Source organism: Lutjanus erythropterus, chromosome 16 (genome assembly GCF_056507025.1).
Source record: "Lutjanus erythropterus isolate fLutEry1 chromosome 16, fLutEry1.hap2, whole genome shotgun sequence".
Lineage (NCBI taxonomy): Eukaryota > Metazoa > Chordata > Actinopteri > Lutjaniformes > Lutjanidae > Lutjanus > Lutjanus erythropterus.
The window spans coordinates 11285837-11298054 of record NC_139332.1 but is presented as its reverse complement, the minus strand read 5'-3'; positions in this window follow the sequence as shown (position 1 = coordinate 11298054).

Below are 12218 nucleotides of genomic sequence, written 5' to 3'. Positions count from 1 at the left end.
TGTGGGGTCCTACGCAACTTTTGCGTAGACGGCTGACCGGCTCTGGGACAAGTGAAAACTTTGGCGTACTGGTGTCGCAATGAATATCATGAAATTCATTAGGCTTCATCCTCTGGGGACCATTAAAGCAATACTTCACATTTTTTTTGAAGTGGGGATGTATGAGGTACTTATAAATACCGTATTACCTACAGTAGATGGTGACTAGCACGCCATCAGTTTGAAGGAGCAGGACTACTCATGTAGGAAGCAATGTAGTGCTGTGGACAGGGTCAGCAGCAAAACACATTTTAGCTACCTAAAAAAATTTATTTAATTTCAAGTGTATGCTATATTTAGAATATTTTCACCACTGTACTTTGCTGTCAGCCAGCTTTTTTCTGACAGGAAACCACCATTGTATAAGGCAAATATCATCTTCTCCAAAGACTCCTTTGGCTGAAATGGTAATTTTACCTTGCAGAACACAAGTTGCACAAGTCTACTGCTGAGTTAGTTTGTGTTATTGTGTGACACTGGTAAATGCAAACTAACCCTTCAAAACACCAAAGTCACACATTAACACAAGGTATAAATAAAAAAAATATATATATATATGTTACAACAAATTAATATGTTAAAATATGTTTTTTTTTGCTGGTACTCTGATCATTATCTGCTGTAATACAGCATGTTGACTATGGCTGAGTCTCAAAATCCCACACCTGTTTCCTCAGACTACTTCTTAAGTGAAGATCAAAATATGAGAAACATGAAATTAAACTTCCCATGACAACAGCATATTTGCCACATCTTGTCAGCAGTTGCCACGGCAGCTTCACTTCTCCGGATGGACGGAAAGACGGACATCTCTCCTCCTGTTTATTACCCAGTTCAGCTGCCATGACAACAGCTGTCATGACAACCAGCCCCCTCACCTCTCTCTGGTGACGGGGAGGGAACAGAGGACAGAGGGACCACAGAGAGCATCCTCGACTCCCCTGCTCTTCTCTCGTTTTCTTCTCCCAACTCCCTGCTCACTTTTCTTCTTTATCCTCTGTCGTCCCTCCTTCTCTTCTATTTTTTATTGATCTGTGACCTCTTGAAGTGCACAGCAGTGGGTATATTGTGATATTGATGGGACTTGGATAACACTGGAGACTGAACACTTAAACATTTATTCTCTAGTCGCTGATGTCATGCGCATAGCTTTGGGGAGTGAGGGATTGTTTGTAACAGGATACAATTGAGTTAACTGTATTCCATTACAGTTACAGAGAAAAAGACAATCTGTTTACAGATGCATTTAGCCATTAGCCATTTTACAATTCTGTACATTTTAAAATATATTAGGATACACTACCAGGTGCAGTGTGCACACATTAAAACACTTCACAAATCTCATAACACCACAGTAGAGTGAAACCAGCTAATTTTTACAGCCAATTAATTATCACGCCCTCTAGTGTTAAATGCCTCACTGGGTGGAAATTTGGCTATTATTTTGTTTTTAAATCAGGAAAGAGAGACGACATCACAGCTGTGTGCATGCTGCCGTCAACCAAGAACGTAACACTATTGTTAAATTAATGTTGGCCACACAGACCGACCACTAAAGTTAGCTACAGGAAAAAAAGCCACTTAAGTTAGCTTCACAAACTAAACACTACCATTAGCTACCCACACCAGCTGCTAAAGTAAGCTACTCAGACTAACCGCTACCATTAACTACGCTAACCAACCGCCAAAGTTAGATACACAGACTAACTGTGAAAGTTTGCTACACAGACCCACTGCCAACATGAGCTACACAAACCAACCGCTAAAGTTAGCTACAAAGACCAACTGCTAACATTATGTACATGGATAGCTACACAGAAAACCTGCTAAAGTTAGCTACATAGACCAACTGCTAACATTAGCTATACATATGAATCACTAACACTGGCTACACACAAATCTAGTCACCTATAATAAAAAATATTACGCAAAAAACAAAAAAACATTGTGATACATGGATTGGTTAATGACTACAGTTTCATCAGAACACATTGTTAATCCTCCCAACCTTGCATGCACACTGATGCTACAATACTTACACAATATATTGGTATTACCAAACAGTAGGGCGGCTGTCATGTCTGTTTCCTCCACAGCACTGCTTGCAGAGGCAGAATTCAGGGGGACGAGTCTGGGACGTTGAGAGTCAGTGTTTGGGTTAGATGTGTGGATCTAGAGAAAGAGTAAACCCATTTGTTGCATGATTTCCCTGCTTTTGTAGGTCAAATTCGGCTGATGCCCAACATTCATCGTACTGTGACAGAGACAGATGGAAATGAAAGGCTAAGTGGTTGATTATTGACCAACATGACTGAGGGTACGGGATGAAAAGTCTCAATAAAAGAAAGGACAAAAGAAAAAATGAGAGTCGGAGTTTTTTAACAACGTACAGAAGGTATTTCGGAGTGAAGGTGAAGCCGTAGCGGTGGTGGGGGAGCTGCTCGTGGAGTCAGTCAAGGATGAACAAGGAGAGAAAAACGCTCAATTTTTTCGAGCTGAGTAGAGGATAGCGCATGAAAATGGAAGGAGTTGAAAATGATAAAAGCCTTGGGAGGATGAAGAGAGATGAGTGGATGGAGGGTTACAGAGAGGGTGGGGATGAATAAATTGAATTGGACAGATAGAGAAAGGTTCAGAGATAAGGCAAAAGTTGTTACTGAGTCATAGGCCTGTCTGTGTGTGTGGGAGTGTGTGTTCGAGTTAAGCCTGCATGTGAATGTGTGTGTGTGCTCCTAAGCCTGTCTTTGTGTGTTTAAAGTGTGTGTGCTGGTTTGTCAGTGTGAGTGATGCCTCCTGCCTTTTAGCTGCAACGCTTACTGCCAACCTACTAATACTAGTAATGACATCAACTACACACAGGGACACATACATTAACTTTATGTCTTCTTTCCCCTCTTCTCGTCTTCCCTACTTCATTTACTTACTATATAAATTTCTATCCAGTGCGTGTCCCTAACTCTATTCATACCACTCACTTCCTCTTTCCATTTTGATTATCTTTCTCCCTGGAAGAGCTTTCTGAAAGCACTCATGGCCTCCCAAAGCTCAGATTCTAAAATGTTCTCAAACTGTCATCTCAATTTAAGTCTCTGCTTTTAGTTGTCGCCCGATACACCAATTTTATTGGAGCGCTGTTGTTCTTCTGCTCTCCATGGTACACTAAAATATTTTTCAAGGCTTCAAAGACTGGTGTGAAATTAAAATAAAAAAAAACACACACACACACAGTTATTATTAATATGTTCAGATGTGTATTGTGAAAGGGGTCCCTTGTATTGACAACCCAAAAGTGGGATGTTGACCTAAATAAGATGACAAAGTGAGTATGTAGGACCTCGGCTTGGGGGGTATCAATTTTTTTATACCCTGACATTTTACCAGAGTAAACAGTTTTAGGTTGTATTTGTGTAAAATTTGCTTAAAACAGCTCAACTACACTCTACCTCACTGAACTCAATACTCCCACAATGTAGGCAGAGCTGATCATCATAGTGGTGCTATTCTCACAGCTGGGAGACAATGCACACACACACAGGAGCTCCACTTAGGTCTTGAGAAGATGCAGCCTTAATTCATGGAAAGAGTCAAACCTAAACTTTGCTTTGACAGCACCTTTACTGCCAGAACGACAACTTCTCTGGTCACCTTTCCCTCCGCTGAGCGCACACTCACCGTTACTCTGTCACCAGTTAGTTAGTCTGCACCTCTCCCTCTGTGATGCTCGTTGAAGTTACACGCTCACAACAAAACGCTACTCTGGCCAGTCAGCAGTCTGCAGTGTTTGTTAGCTTACCTTTAGCATCTGGACTGAAGTCCACATAATCCAAAACAGGGGTAGATGCATTTTTTTGTCTTTTCAATTAGTCAGTCCTACAATTTCCCCAAAAACATCACGTTTCTTCTTCACATGAAAGCTATGTTTATTTTCATTTGAAATTGATCCCTGTTGGTGTAAGCTGCACACTACAATACAGCATCTAAGTATCATACAGTCAGTGTTTCTTAATATCCTGGTGTACCATCATACCTTTATACCATAATATATGGATTCTGTGTATGCAAGAAATGCCCAGATGTATACTAGATCAACAATTTTTGAGTATGTGCTGTGGGCAATTTTTTTCACCCCACGATGGCAAAGTCATGACCCAACCTACCCTGACTCTGATTGGCTAGTACAGGGGTCTACAACCTGTGGCTCTTTTGCCTATGTGTGGTTTTGATAAATAATCAAATACAAATGAATGAATTTTAACTTTCACTTTTCATTTTTGTAGGCCTGAAATGATTCCTCTGATGATTTCCCTGACTATAAGACTATATAGCCTGTACAGTGAATGAAATGAAATATTTTGTCAGTCTGAACTCTTAACTTGCCTCGTCATGGTGAATGAGCGAGGCAAGTTCATACCCAATCTGGCAGATAATGACAAAGCACTGAGAGCTGCTCTTGACTATAAATTAGACCAGCAAAGAGCCTTCTCAAGCCTCAAACGGAAATGGCCTTCCACAACAGTGCTGCTGCTGTACAACGCAAACAAAGAGCTGAAGATATGCATACAGTCTGATTGGTGGAATCCTGCAGAAGCACCAGGACGCATGGTCCCCAGTGGCATATGCACCCAGCTTGTTGACATGCACAGAGCAACGCCGTGCACAAGTGGAGAAGGAGCCGCTGGCTCTGACGTGGGCATGTGAAAGGTTCAGCAGCTTCATCTGCTGACGGATGGCGGAGCCACAGCAGGTGATGGAGACACATCTATAGGGGTCGTGCAAGTAACAAAGTGGAAAGTTGCATTATTTCTAGGAAAGAGGTATATGTGGTCTCAAGCGAAGAGTAGTCATGGTTAAACCACAGTCTTAAACCAGGTTTATATCCTTCCCTGATCCACATTCTCCTCCTTCACCTCTGGTTTAGATTTTTTCCCACACACATAAATCCCATTATTGCAAGAGCTCAGTTCTTGCGATTCTTGTGATCGTTGTTTACATACTTCAAACTTCATGTCGCACCCAAATTTATTAGATCCATGTCACACAGTGTGGTTTGCAATAAACTTATAAAACTGCTGTAATCTCACCGTCTGTTGGAGGTTTAAGGCTTTGTTCAGACTACAGGGAAATCAGATCTCTGAGACAGACTGTCCACACTGTCATTTGCAAGTGATCAGATTGGATTTGTGTGTCCAGACATCACCAGCCTATCTGCATGGGTTGCTGTGGTAATGATGACATATGCGTTCATAACTGTACACTGGTGACACGGGTTTCAAATGCAGTGATGGAGGAGGCTGTTGCATTTCCATCACTCTGGATTTGACGTCATCATTGTATGTGCCATTGCGACTTACCCACCCAGAAATCCAATCATATGGAAGTTCACTTCAAACTGCGTCCAAATGTTGTTTGGATCAAATTTCATGTGTTTTTTGCTGTCCAGACTTTCCAAAATCAATCTGTATACAAGTGGGATATGTAGAAAAAATGTATTTGAGTTGGCAGTTCAAACAAGGCCTAAATGCAGTTCAAGTAACATTCAATAAAATGTACTTGCAGTAGTTGTCAGTGGTACTGGAAGATGTCATCTTACATTATTTGGCATTTCAACCATTCACACCCTTTAATGGGTTCTCAGCTCAGTTTGAGGAACATTTTATCACGACAGCTTATTACATCTATTGACAATTTTTACATCATCCTTACTTGCCACCTCGCACTTTTTGATAACCTAAAGCATTCTGCTTTCTCTGCTGACTGGTAGAGTAAAAACTTAATGTCCCTGAGGGGCAATTTCCTGTATAGACAGTGGTCCAACACAAATACACTCAATAAGTACGTACAATACATCATACACAGCACATCACGGGATCCGTATCCTAACACTGTCACCATAAATGAATCCTGGAGATTATAGTTATAGGTTGTTTAAAAAAAATCAATAGCAGGTGGAACAAAAGACAATCTTTATCTATTAGTGCTGCCTCTGGGGAGACTAAACCTCCGCCCTGATGGAAGCATCTGGAGTTCAACATGTAAAGGATGTTGAGGTAGCCCTCACTTCATATAGGCGTTGAAGGTCAATAGAGATAACCAGTAATCTTGCAGCATAATTTACCAATTTTAACCAATTTGTTCTCATTTTTAGGGCTAAGGCTGCCAAACCAGCAAATCATAGAAAAAGAAAGAACAGCCTCAATAAATGAAGAATAAAACATTTTCATCTGTCATGTACATTAAGCTCTGCAGCTTCCTTAAAAAGAACAACCACTAATTTTCTTTTTTTTTTTTTACATAAAACATCTGCATTTGCCTCAACTTCAAGCTTCTTATTACTCAGAAGAATCCACAGATCTGGTTATTAGTAGTTTCATGTAGGAACTACTTTCTTTCTGCAGTAGAATCTAATGGAACTACTTTCTTTTGACTAGAAAGACATTAGCGCTCCATGAAACTGCTCACAAGATCTGTGGATTATTTTGTGTAACCAGGTCATGATTTTTGAAAAGAGACTGGTTTTGAATTCAAACATATTTTTGGTGCCATTTAGTCCCATTATATCGGAGAGAAGGCAGACATCTTTTCGACTGATATCCCCAAAACTCCCCAGCTGACACCATTTTGGGGATTTTGGGGTGAACTGTCTCTTTAAGACATTGCCAAAATACTTATATTGCTGCACTGGCTCACCTTAAGCACACGCAGTACAGAGGCAGGGGCGCTGTAGATGAGTTTATGTCCACATTGGTGAAATAACAGGAATAAAAGTGTGATGTCAGTGGAGTTCTGATCCAGACAAGAGATGCACTTTAAGTACTGTACTGTGGATGCTGTCCCCTCTTCACCTCTTTCTTCTCCTTTCCTTCCTCCTCCTCCTCCACATCATCCCCCTCTTCAGTTTGATGCTCTTGCATGCTTCATGCACTCTAGCGCTCAGCCTCGTGGACATGCATATATGTTTGGGATTATATAATCAAGCTGTTACGCAACGCTTAAAGAGACTGAGGGAGGCAAATTCACACACACACACACACACTTAGAGGGAGAGAGAGAGTGACAGAGAGGAGGGGTGGTGTGTGTGTGTGTGTGTGTGTGTGTGTGTGTGTGTGTGTGTGTGTGTGTGTGTGTGTGTGTGTGGTGGGGGAAATCTTGTGTTTCATGTTTGGATTAAACCAAATCCCACTCAGCTCTACGCACACACATGCACACACACACAACCGCTCGCCCTTTTAAAATCCGCTGGTAAATCTCTGGTTATGGATGTTGGCTCTGTCTGATAGTGTTATTGTACAAAGCCAGTGTGTGTTTGTATCCATGTGTGCACGTGCACCATCAAAAAAATGTAACAGTTTTAAAGCGGCTCCCTTCCCACTCCGCACATGCACAGAGGCAGAACTCGTCCTATGTGATTTTATTTCTATCTCTGCGACACACTCTGCTCTCCAGTGTATGATGCTGCAGCTTTCACAGGCTTTAATCCTTTTTTCCTCCCGTCCTCCGTCCCTGACTCGTGCTAAACGTGTGTATATGTGTGTGTGTGTGTGTGTGTCTGAATGTGCTGTCTCCCCTGACTGCGTAGGGTTTAAACCTGAATTGACCTCTAATGTGTAACAAAATCATCTCTCATTGGTGAACCAGCACCCACGTCTACATTAGGCCAAATTAATGCCTCAAGAGATAGACTTGAGTACTCTCCACACTTATTGTAATCAACAGCTGAACAGCAGACACATCACAATGAGTCTCTCTGCTTGCACAGCACTCGAGCCTTATGAGATGCAAAATATAGGTACAACATAAAATAAGATTAAATCTTAGACTAGTGATAGGAACATAGTCTTTTAAATAATTATGTAATAGATGTACATGTATGTGTTATGACTATTATTAGTTACCAAGGTAAATCAGAGGAAGGGTTTGGGACTCTAAGACTCCACTGCACCAAGAAGAATTAATTTAAGATTAGTTATAATCAGGGTTTTCGCCAAACTAGGTTTAGTTAGCTCACAAAAAAGTTAACAAAACATTACACTGTTTGCCAGCTAACTAAAGAGTTAACAAAACAGTATATTGTTTGCGTTCTATTGTTACTTTTTTTTTTTTTTTTGCTAACACACATATTTAGCAAAATATTGTTTTCTTACTAGCTAAAAAGTTGGTTAGCCCATGATGGCTCATCATTGAAACTCATCCTTGAGAAAAACTTGTTTACTGAATTAATAGAGCAATATAGCCAAATAACAGAAAATTAAACGATGGATGACAGAATAGTGCAGAAAAAATGGACCGTCTGGCAGTTGGCTATTTTAACAGATCAACTGGAGTGAAAGAAAGAAGAAACATAAAACTCATCATAAAACTCAGTTGTCAGGTTGAGTCTGACCCTGATTATTTTGCTTAATCCGTCTCAAAAAGGCAGACATTTTAGAAGTTAAACCTCTTCAAGTGTAAGTTTAAAGTTCATAATTGATCACATTTTCAAATGAGACCATTTTGGTGCAACAGAATTAAATTTAATCTAGGTTTAGAGTAAAATCTAAACCAGGGTTTAAAGAGAGTTTTAAATTTAATCTCTCTTAATTTCAAGCTAGTTTTCAAGTTTAGTGCAACATAAAAAATTAAAAAATCTGTATTGGTCAGATCCTGGGTCACTGCTTACAAACTGTACTTACTTGCTGCCTGTCAGGTTGACTGATCTCATGTACTGTATAGTCCAAAGATTTATCCTCTTCAGCAGCACGGAGAGAAAGATGAGGTAGTATGTCAGAATGACAGTTTGGGGTTAGTTTTACTTGCTTGTGCCCCTAAGTGCGCCATCTTTAACTACTGTATCTCTCTTTCGATCTGTCTCTGTCTCCGTGTCTCTGTAACCTCAGCCCTCATCCTGTCTCTGCTGACAAATCACCAACAGAGAAATAATATTCTCAAGGTAAATGAATTGAAGGTTCAGGGCAGAATCCAGGTGAGGGCCGGGTCACCTCTTCAACCTGTGCATTAATACCGCCGCCGCATACTCATGGGATTCCCCTGCATTAAATTGGCAGCGATGTCTCCAGCCTGATCCATCTTTCTTAACAGATAGAGCTCGTACCACTCAACTTTTCTGCACTTTACTCCTCAAAAAAAGTGGCTAATACAATCTTTAACAAGTACAGTACCAGAATATAGCTGCAGATGCTTTTACCACTGCAGAAGCCTTTAAGAATGCATGAAACGCTCCATATAGCAGCTGTATTAAAAGAACAGTAGAGAGTGTTTCTGTTGATGTGTGTGGAGGTGGTTTGTTGATGCTGGTTTATTGGAGCTCTGAAGAGTTCTGAGCCACTTTGCATGCAAAATCATAAAAAACCCCAACAGAAATATAAAAAAGTACATTTAAAAAATGAAGTAACATAAAATAAAAAGCCTCCATTACATGCACTAAAGAACGGCTTGTAGACTTTTATTAGAGATCTACCCATCTCCACACATGTTCTTTTCTTCATGGCTTGGTTCCCTGTAATGAGGGCGACTCACTTATCTTTTGTATTAGCCATTCAATAAAGCGTTTTATGCCTTTTGCTTTATAGGGCCTTGAAGCACTTATTGCAGCTTCCCAGAGGCAATCTAAATGCGTGTGAGTCAGAGGATTTTCATTAAGTCCTTGTGGAAGTGCCATGTCTGAAATGCTTAGGTTATTAGCAGAACTGATAATAACCTCTATGGACCAGGAGCCGGATGCATCAGCTCTTGGGAAGTTCAAACGTAGCCTAGCTGTGACATAAGTGTTGCCAAAGTGGAGATTTGTTCATAAAATTAAAAAGGCACACAAACTAGTTTTTACAAGAAAAATGAATTGTGACTAAATATTTAAACCCATTCATTGCCAGCCATCAGGAGTAATGGAGTATGTCAGATAGTTACGAGAATATATTTTGGGACTGTAGGTAGTGATGCTGGTAACCAGAATAAGTTTATGGCAGTCTACTTGAAGTTTGAGTGTAAAGTTTGAATAGTATGCCTCTCTTATCTGGTTTCACACATAACAAAGGAAGGAACAGCTGGACAAAAAATTAATTACCTTACTTTGATATTTAACTGCCAGGTGTAACACTTACTGTAGCTAACCGAGCTAACTGACAAATTAACACTGGCTTGCTAACTAGTGGTAGAGTAGCAGAAACTTCAGTATCTCTTGCCAGACAGCAGCAGAACAGGGTGACTGGGTATCGTCTGTCACCTCCTTTTACCGCCTAACCTCCCTGATATCAATGGTGCTTGGTAGATGGGTACCAGTGATTTTTCTGGGCGGTTTTATTCACCTGCTGCAGAATCCTCCTGTCCTGTCCTGGGTTTGTGACACTCAAAAGAAAAGTGTCTTCTTTCACAATGCAGACTTGTGGGGAAAAGTCTTTATGGGCCGTAGAGCATTGCATGATGTTGTCGTAACACAGTCTGGGCACTTTGTCAGATTGGCTTCATGGGGCGCTACTCTTCCTGGGGACTTGGACGTACTATGCTATTGCTAGTTAGCTAACTGATGAATCTTAACTCTGTGCTGCTAACAGTTTAAAATGTTGTGAGATTATTAGTTGAAATGGGTTGATTCATTCAACATAAGCACACATCATATTTAGTTGCATATAACTGGTGCCCTCTTTGTTGCCCCTGCCCCTCAGAGAGCCTGAGTTTGCCACTGGTTGATTCTTTTGCAACGCTCTTTGTGACATCTCTGCTCTTGAAAGGTGCTACATAAATAAAGGTTCTTTCATACTTTCACAACAATATAATGGATTTATGATCAGCTGCAGCAGATCAATCCAGCTCGTAACCTTGTCTTGATTTCTTTTTCTACTTCACATTTATCTACAGGTCACCTTCATCATTAGTGGTAGAAGTAAGTCATCAGTTTTGGTTTGGATTCAACACTTGCAGCACAAGAAAGTGTAGCTACTTTTCAGCACAAAAAGAGGACGTCCTTAAACACAACACTGGGACCTGTAATCTGATTCACCTCGCTAACATTGTCCCTAACCTTGTTTTTTTTTTCTTTTTTCTTTTTTTTTTTTCGAAGCAAGGAGTCCTGTCGTTCCTGTTCAGTGTCAAACCAAGAGAACCCGTACCAAAAAAACCCTATTGCTTTCCGGAATGTGGTGGGGATGATAAAAGAGGAAAAAAGACAACATGGGAAAGAACAGGATGTGTGAGGGGAAAGTAATGGCTGCTGGGATGATGGGGTGAAGGGTAAGGGGTCCTGGAGAGTTGAGGATGAATGAGAAAAGGAGAGATGGATGAGGCTGATGAGTAGAGAGACAGAGAGTTAGAGTCGGAGTTGGAGGCGGGGGGGGTTGAATAGTGGGTACAAGGCTTTATTTAGTGCATGCCTGCAGGTGTTGCCTAGTAACAGAGAGGAAACAGATCGAGGGAAGAGAGCTGGAGAGCACATCTCCCTTTATCTTTTTCACTCTTTCTCTTTCTGCTCCTGGCCTTACACTCTTCCAAAATCCCAATACAGGCACGCACACACACTCACACAAACAAAGACACTCTCTCTGTGTCTTTCTCCTTCTCTCTCTCTCTCTCTCTCACACACACACACACACAAATAGCAAAATCCCTGTCCCTCATTAGCAGTCAGGATGGCTGCTGTCCTCCTGTCAGGAAGAAGACGAGGAAAGGAGGGCAAGGAGAGGCAGGAGGAGAAGAGAGATGAATTAGGGAGGAAAAGTAGACACGGAGGTGAGAAAATGCAGTGAAATCCTCCTGTAAAAAAAAACCTCCGCCAAGGTTGTTGCCATAGCATTTGTTGCTGCGGTACACTTTCTCATCATTCTGCTCTGTTTGTGACGGACATTCTGCAGTTCAAACGCACAGCACACATCCGACCAACAGGATGGCTTTTAATGACTCTGATTTATCTTTATCTTCCCCGAGAGCTTATAAAATGAGTAAGGAAGGCGGCTCAGTGAAAGCGCTCGATGTGCTGTCGTAGCTCATCCAATCATGACCCTTCAAGGTTAGATTGAGGGCAATCTGGGCGAGAGAAAGTGTGTGTAATCGACCCAGTTACCTGCAGCCTCGTTAAAAAATACAGCAGCAATGGATCAGATGATAATCGCATTGTATCTCTGTTGTTTTCACATTCAAAATTCCCATGATGATGTTGCGTGTCTTGAAATTGAATCACTGATGTGGCTAATTAT